This window comes from Eucalyptus grandis, chromosome 3 (assembly GCF_016545825.1).
Source record: "Eucalyptus grandis isolate ANBG69807.140 chromosome 3, ASM1654582v1, whole genome shotgun sequence".
NCBI classification, from domain to species: Eukaryota; Viridiplantae; Streptophyta; class Magnoliopsida; order Myrtales; family Myrtaceae; genus Eucalyptus; species Eucalyptus grandis.
Genome location: NC_052614.1, coordinates 16,074,556 through 16,083,812, shown reverse-complemented (window position 1 = coordinate 16,083,812; position 9,257 = coordinate 16,074,556).

The window sequence follows — 9,257 nt, the reverse complement described above, 5'->3', positions numbered from 1 at the left end:
AAGTCGCGAATTGGTATGGGTTTGGGAGAGCCCGAGTTAAGTCTAGGCTTAACAATCCATTAGCCAAACCCTAGGTGGTTCACACTTGACCCGAAAAAATTGGTCGCGACAATGCTTGAAATAATTAGTTAATAAAAAAATGTTATTATCGTTAACAACTATTTATATCTAAATATTTTTAAAAATTAATAAGATAATATTTTTCATTAACATTTTTGTAAGTGATACAATTAATCATTTTTACAAAAATATTTTTTAAATTAATCATTTTTTTCAAACAAATGATGCTATTTTCATGAACAACCGTGATTTCCCTTAAATTTGTTTTTGCCGCTGTATCGAGAACTTACCGATAGAGGGATCCAACCCATGATTTTTGAGCTTTCGATGCTCTTTGGCAAATCGCGCATAATTCGCACCAACAGTGCAAACAATGGGTCTCGGCACTTGCTGCCGGGGGATCGAGTGGTGGCCTCGGAGCTTGGTCCGGTAAATGCAAGTACACCGGTATGAGCAGCCGAAAGTGGCATATCGGGCAGCACTTAAGCCCGGCGAGACACAAGTTGCAAGATTTGCTAGCCACACCACAGTTAAAATTAGCACGAGAAATTAAGCCCTCGATCACATAGTTTAGTAAAGACAAACGTTGTCAAGGTTTTTCACTTACAAGTGCCTTCTCTCGTCTATGATCGCGGCATTCCGGCTGAACGTGATACAAGCATGAACTTAATAAAAGATCATCACAATGTCAACAAAAGCAAGATCAGTCTTGTAAACCTTTATGAAAAAGATTTACAATTTGTCATATTATCGCAACAAGCGAAAAGACTGGTGGTACCCGTGCTGGTATTGCTGCGAACAAGAGAATAACGGCTCTTTTGTGGTCGTCAATCTATGACCTTTATGGTCTATATAATATGAGAAGTCAACTGACGATGCAATTATCATCGTGATTCGTGAACCACGACCTGAATAAGTTAGCCTTCTCGAATCTACCTTGTATCCGCTGTACTTATCATTCCCTTCAATTTCCAGGTTGTTGTGATATAACTTGAGATAGCATAGCTTACTTATATTAAAATGGAGTACGAAAGTCCGACTTCCAGTCCTGGAAATTAAAACAAAGCCCCGAAACTAAAATAAAAGCCACACAAAGTACTCTCAATCGCTTGACTGGCTCGGCTAGGTTTTCCTACGCTTTTGAAAGGGAAGGTTGGCCCGAGATATCCGTCAATGAATCATGCTGCTGGGAACTGACGGAGGGTCCATGGTTTTAACCTGCTGAGTCCTTCGAACCTGGTTAGCAACCCATCCTATGCATCACAATACTGTTGCGTAAGAAAACATCTAACCGATCACATTCATATCATATAGGTACATAAGTATCTTTGAGCAAGGCTAGGTGTATTAAGATTGGCCTATGAAATTCATGAAATAAACATCTAACCGGTCACGAGCATCTCGTATACAACACTCGCCAATAATATGGTATTCTATGTAATTTGAGCTTCCAAAATGCATGTTAGAATCTCGAAGCATTTGCCTTTACTTAGGCCTCTAATCGCAACTGAGTAGAATCTATTGGTATCAAAAGTGAAATTGGACTTGCCCGAATCTTCCTAAAACATAGGGCTTTGGCAATCTTAAATAACCTTGTCATAAGAGATTTTATACATGGGACATTTTTTTTTCTTTTTTAAAGGAAGCCGAGCTTCCTCCAACGGATCTTTTTAACATCAAATGGATTGATGCTAGATTAAAATAAAAATAAAAATAAAAATAAAGACAAGTGTATTGAAAATCTTAAAACTTGTCATAAAAGCATAATTGAATCTTAAAACCTTTAAAAAGAAAAATTAAGTATTGAAAATTGTCACGAAAGTGCACTTAAGTTCTAAGCATTTCAATTAGAGCAATTAAGTCTTAAAATTTATCAAATTAATCCAATCATGCCATTTCGTTGATTGTACTTTTTAAAAGTTTTAGTATTCGATTGTACTTTCATGACAAATATCAAAACTTGATTGTACTTTTTTTGAAAGTTTTAGAACTTAACACTTTCACAATAAGTTTTAGAATTTGATTACAGTTTTTGAAAGTATTAGAATTAAGTTATATTTTCGTGATAACTTTTAGAACTTCTGATGCACTTATAAAAAATGAAAACTTCAATAGTTGCTTTATCCTCCACACCCCTTAAATTTTAGGAAATTTTCATGTCAACAATCTTCTTATACAGGTATCTAGAATACAAAATGGGATCGACTTTCAATATAGTGGATAGAGTCATGATTCATTGGACTAGGTCTATTTACTTTTTCTTTTGTTCGTTGATTTGTAAGTTTAAGAATAGATTTGATAGGAATAATGGAATATTTGGCAATTCAACAGACAATATTCTAATTGTCCATGAGCAGGTGCGCCGCCTTATTTTAGTACTATAATTTCTAAGACTCATTATTCTGATAACTTATGAATAATGATAGCCTATCATGATAAAAACTATAGAGTTTGCTCCTTATTAAAATTAAAAATAGCACTACCGAATTTAGTGATGGAGTTTAATAAGTTTAAACTACTATTGGGTTTGAATGATTCAATCCTCGCCATATGAAAACAATACTCTAGCCACTAAGTTAAGTTAGATTATCTGTCTTCACAACAAGAAACACAAAAGAACTCTTCATATTGTGAATTATAAATCCCATATTACTTCCAAGCAATACCAATCAAATGGAGTAAAAAGTAGTTGTGTCCCTTGTTAGCACAGAAACATGCATAACCAAACGGACCGCATTTTATTAGGGTTATTATGCTTCTGATGCCGAGTTCTTTGGTGGCTTATAGTCGCTCGATTGAGTTTCAATCTAGTTTCGATGTTCTTTTTTGTTCTTTTTGAGTATTGATAGAAGTCAGGAACGATGAATTACTTGTTGGAAATTTCCTATAATATGGGCTTACATTAATTAATTGATTTTCTATTTTAAATAATCGGGTTAATGGATATTCCAATATTTGTTGAACCCTACAGTGATCTGATTGAATTGGGTATTGGCATCTATTGATAACGGGCCTAGTTGAGCAACAAAGTGTAGGCAATTGTGTTTAACTGAAGCCCGTAATGGGAAGGGCCCAGTTGACACGCTGTTGATTAGGGTTTGCTAGGTCTCCTCTCTAGCCTATAAAAGGGTAGGTTATACCTATCAGTTGCTTTAATCCCATTGAAAGCTGCTATATCGAAATAGGTCATAGAGAGGAAGATCTGGCATTCCGATAGATCCCCGATTATCAGAGTGATCTACTTTTCTTAAAGTGAAACAATGGTTCAAACAGGTATGCTTCAAACAATCATATATGGATCCTTTTTTCTTGATTGATTAGTTGTATATGTGAATAAATTTTTTTACATTACTTGGACTAAGAACATATGGGGTAACGAACTTACCAATAGAGGGATCGAACCCTTGGTTCTTGAGCTCCCGATACTCTTGGCAAAGCGCGCATGGCTGGCAACAAAAGTGCAAGAAACAATCTCTGCACTGGTCACCGGGGATCGCGTAGAGGCCGCGAAGCTTCGTCCGGTAAGTGCATGTGTACCAGAACGAACAAGCAGAGATATGGCATATCAGGCAGCACAGATACCCGGCACGCATACAAGCTGCCAGTTCATTAGCCAGGGTCAAATTGTTAGTAGGAGGAAATTGAACCTTAATCATAGTTGTTCCCTAAGATGAGGATTCGTTGAGGTTTTTCGCTTATAGATATTTCCTTGGTCTATGATCTCAGCGTTCTGGCCGAACGTGATGCACGGGCAGACAGAGGTGATCAAGCCTTCGTTGGAAACAAAAATGTAAGATGATCAATATGTTAGAGTTATGAAGAATTTATTATATATATCTCTAACAAAGAACGTCATACCTCAACGCATGATTGACAAAAGCAAGATCGAATTCTGTGGAATCATTCTTTGGAGAAAAAGACTTACAGTTCGATATATCTTTGAAGCAACCACAAAGACTGGTGCTCCACCCCCCACGTTGGCATTGGGAACGTTGTGATCAGGTGTTCCTGCGTCGACCTGTCGAGGAACGGGATGCCTGAAGTGTGCCGTGGCAGGGGTCGCTTCCGCACCTAATGTTGAAGGGAGCATCCCCTCTCCCGCTTCCATATTTAATGCTAAACTGAGCATCACCTCTCTCTGGATCTCACTCCTCTTCTGTAGAAGCCACAACTGGCCTAGCTGGAAAACTGTAGCACCGACACGGACATACGACACGTAACATGACACGACACGCCGACTCGACATTTCTTAAAAAATAGAGAATTCCGACACCTTATATATAAATATAAAAATATAAAAATAAATAAATAATAATAAAAAGAGCATATAATTAATTTATGCTAAAAATATTAATCAAATATTTGTTGATATCATTCATTATTTTAATTTGATAAAAATTGAATGAAAAATTCAAAGATTGCAAACATGAAAGAGTAAACTTGAAGGAACATGTCCTGTTTTCTTATATTTGTCGGAAATTAGTGAGATTTCTTATAGTTCTATATAGAGTTTAGAGTTCATGATATAGACTAGCTTGGAGCTCCTCTGCAAAACAAGGTTCAAGAAAAATGAAAATCTAGGACAAGAACTCTCGAAGTATGACCAAAAGAAAAGACAATCACTAAATTTGCCACGGAAAATGTGAGAGATAACTCACAAGCCAATAACATAGACCAAAAGAGATAACTTGCAAGCGATATTTGTGAGAGGTGGAAAGAAGCAAAAAAATTATAACTTTAAGTATGTGGAGGCAACGGAATGACGCCGACAAGAAGAGGAGCGTTTCATCGTCCCTCACGGGAAGATAAGAACTTATAAGTGAGAAACTTGAGAGTAATAATTTTCTTTTTTCCCATTTATTTTTTTATTTTCATTATTTTATCATATATTTACATTTTGACCCCTCAAGTATTGAAAATTTTTAAAATTGACCGGTGCGTGTCGGAATCGCATGTCAAAATTTTGGACTCGCGTGTCGGAGCGTGTGGGAAAGAGTTGATCACATGTCGGATTTTCCGACACTTGATGACCGCGTGTCAGAACGTGTTGGAGTGTGTCGGACGCGTGTCGGAGTGTTGGTGCTTCTTAGCTAGAAAGTTGGCAGGGGCCAAATTGGTGCCATAAATGAGGAGGCCTCCACCAACTTTGGTAGCTTATATAAAGGAGTGGGGATCCTGTTTCACTCGTTTTAGATCCCGTAACAAAATATTTTTCACTAAAGCTCCATTCGTTTTGTGGAAAATGTGACGCTTCTGCAAAATATTTTTTAGGAAGTCATTTTCCAAGAAAATGTAATTATTTTCCAGTATTCGAAGGAAACTTGAAAATGAAGCGAAAAATATTTTTCATTGTTTGTTAAGAAAAATATTTTCCTTCCTATACTTTTTTCATTTATTTTATCTTTTTAAATGGATTTTCTTTTTTTTTTTTTTTAAATTGATTTTTAATTATTTTTAATTTTTAAAATATGTTATTAATTTTTTTCTTTTTTCTTTTAATTTTATTTTCTTTGTTTTCCATCTCCTTCTTTCTTGGCCGGTCGCTGGCCACGGCGATGGCTTGCGACCGGCCATTGGTTAGCGTTGAGCTCGAAGCTTGCTAGATTGACAAGCTCGAGGTTCGCTTGGCGACGGCCGACAACTAGCCAAGAAAGAAGAAGATGGGAAACAAACAAAAGAAAAAAAAGAAAAAGAAAAAGAAAAAGAAAAAAGAAAAGAAAAAGAAAAAGAAAAGAAAAGGAAATAAAAATTAATTTGAATTAAAAAATAAAATAAAAATAAAAATATAATTCGAATAAAAAAAGAAAAGAAGAAGAAGAAAGGGAGGAGGAAGTGAGTATCTGTAGAGGTATGCGATAAGAGAGATCAAGTGAGGAAATTTTTTTCCACTTTTCAAAAGTGGAAAACATTTTCCATAATTTATAAGACTTTTTAAACATTTTTCCCAAGGAATTCATTTTCTGTGAAACGAACGCCGAAAAATCCGGAAAACGTTTTTCGAAAATTATTTTCTGCAAAACGAACGGAGCCTAAGTATTATGTTTTGACTTTTATTTAAGAAGACTTAGATTCTATACTAGTATTGGATAGAGATGGTCAAATACAAATAAATATAAATATTATATAGTCTTGAGTCTAATGAAATCATTCAATACAAGCTCGAAACTGATGATGACAAGTTTTGGAATCTAATCAACGGCCTGATTCAAACACCCTTCAATATATTAATGAAAACCCACAAGATCAAATGGATTACACAACGTCGAAATATAATCGACGACGCCAAGACAACAAAACAACACCGGGGAAGGTATTGCTTCTAGATGGGTTAGTGGACACAACGTCGGAATTAATTCAATAGTGATGGATGGTGAAAATAACACCGAGTAGGCATTGCTCCTTGATAGATTCGAGGACACAACGTCAAAATCTAATCAACAATATTGGATAGTAAAAACAATAACAAGAAGGCACTGCCCCTTGATAGATTCGAAGATACAATGTCGGAATCTAATCGACGATGCTCACAGTTGTTGCGACCTACCCTTTGGAGGAGGGAATAGGTTAAGGGTACTGCCTAAAGGACGAGCTTATGGCCAATAATTAGGTATGAGCTCTCCCAAGTCCATACCTCACGCGACATTGGGTATTCAAGTTAAATGTATGGAATTTTTTTAATAAAAGAGTCACCGCTAACCTATTAGAGTTGGCTAAAAATCAAGTGAGGCATGTGAGTGTACCTCATTTCCTACGCAATCAGAGAATCTATAGTCGGGGGCTTGATTACACTAATTAACCAATTAGTGCCATTTCAGTACATAACCTTATTCATTTTTAAATAAATATTTTTTTCATTAGGCATTTAAATTGATTTTATACTTGTCTACTAACATGTGAGGTGATCATGCAAGTGTGCAATCATTAAAAAGAATAATTAGTAGCCAAGGAAAGCGTTAAATAAAGTGCATGTGAAAGCAAAAGATTTAACATTATCAAATAAGGAAGATGCCATTACTAACTAAGCCAAAGGGAAACCATCAACATATATGGAAAGTGTGCAATTAAGGGGCATTTGTCTTTGAGGACAATTGAAATATTAAGATAGAGCTCTAAGGATTTGGTGAATTTTGAACATAATTCTAAATTAAAAGGCTTTCACTTTTTAGGAAAAAAATAGCCCAAAATATTAATTTTATCCTTGTCGGGGATTTTTATTTTTTCTGATTTTCGGAATTTTTATGAAAAAACTGAATTTTCGAATTTTGAAAGTTTCAGAAAATTTTTGAATTTTTATTTTTCATATTTTGAAATTTTTGAATTTTAATTTTTTAAATATATATTTAATATTTAATATTATTATATACGGCGAAACGGTTCGGATCGGATAAACTTGAACCAGACTGTTGACCCGATCCAACAACCCGGACTTGACCCAATTAGAAAACTATTTCTTAAAACCTTTTTTTTTTTTTAATATTAATATTTTAATTAATTATTTTCTTTTCCCTTTGATCTTCTTCTTCACGTGCCTTCTTCCCCGATGGTTTCCTCCCACGCCCGAAGCTTGCTTCCGGACCAACCCCTTCACTGACGCGGCTATCCTCGGTCGCCGGTGACCGTACAAACGCCGATCCTTCACCACCCGCCGGCCATCCATCCCGACCGGCGTCGACCACCGCCGGCCACAAACTCCGGCAAGCACTAATCCATTTACTGGAACCAAGAAAAACCGTCGCCAACTCGACGGTACCCAACCATTTTGCGACAATCACGTAGAAACACAGCGAAAACATAAAAAGCTGACGTGATTCCACGAGTATATAAACGAACACGAAACGATCTCGAGTTGAAAGCAGGGACTGTTCTCCGGTTTCTCTAGGGCGTTTGGTCAAACACGTGGTACGCAGCGGCTGCAAGGGAGATATTGAACATCTTTTGCACTCAAATCCGGACATAGACCCAACAGAAGCCATCAGACAAACCAAAACAACCACATCAGCTCTTCCAAACATAGCACGCCTAAGGACCCCGAAAAAAAGAACAAAAAAAAACGAGTTGTTTCACAGTTCTGCCAAAACAGGACAAGACAATGGTTTGCGGAGTGAGTGTCCAGTTCCAGGCCCCTACCCCGTTCGAGGGCGGTGAACAATGGGCGAGCTCGATAGATCGGGTTACGTCCGGTCGCCCCGCACTCCTCCGAACCGGGATTCTCGGGAAATCAACGCAACTCGCAGTAAATCAAAATAAAACTCAGAGAAATGATCATTTTCCACGATTATACAAGAATCAATGACAAAGAAATGATCAATTCTCACGATTTTGATTTTCACAATCCCCTTTCATTAATTAATACATGATTCGACTAATTTCAAAAGTCATTAGATTTTGATTAGAGTTAATAAGTGTCAAAGAACCGTGGGTCCAACAAACAAAAGAAGAAATCCATGATTTTAAAGCAATTGTACAACATGGAAGGGGAGGTGAGGGGTTCAAATCCCCACATTTTCAGGGGGATGGGGTGGGGACGCGTAAGTTTCAAGAGTGGGTTTCGACTCCCACGCCCTGCAAGAGGCAGGGCAAAAGTCTGAGAGTGAGTGTAGAGTAGGAATAGAGTAGGAATAGAGTAGGATTGACAAAAAAAAGAAGAAGCAATTGTATCGTTTATATATATATATAATTCTTCTATTGTGATTAATTCTATTTATTACGTCACTCATATATAAAAAGATTTTTGTCGAAAGATGAAGTAACCTTTTGGGAGAAAACACGCCTCTGGAATGAATCGGATCTACCTTTTGATGATTTTTGTTCATTTTATTATATACTGTAGGGTTATTTAGGAAAAAAAAAGATGCTAAAAGTGGACCCTAGCCCAATTTTAATTTCTACATATAGACAATGCAATAATCTTGGTTTAATGGTAAATGATTAATGGTCGGACTCTAAGGCTATAAATGATATCCATTTTATTTTTTGACACAACATCTAGCTAGCTATTTCTATTCTCTGAATAAGTTTGTAAACAAAAATATGCTTTTAATAATGACACCAATTTTTTTCTCTTGAAACAAAAATTCATTTGATAATGAAATAAAATGTCTCATTCCTACATGGCGGCGAAAGGTGACCAGCGGTTGGGGAGTGGGCGGCCGTCTAGTAGTAAGGGTAAGTGATGAGAAGAGTTTTATTTCTCATCT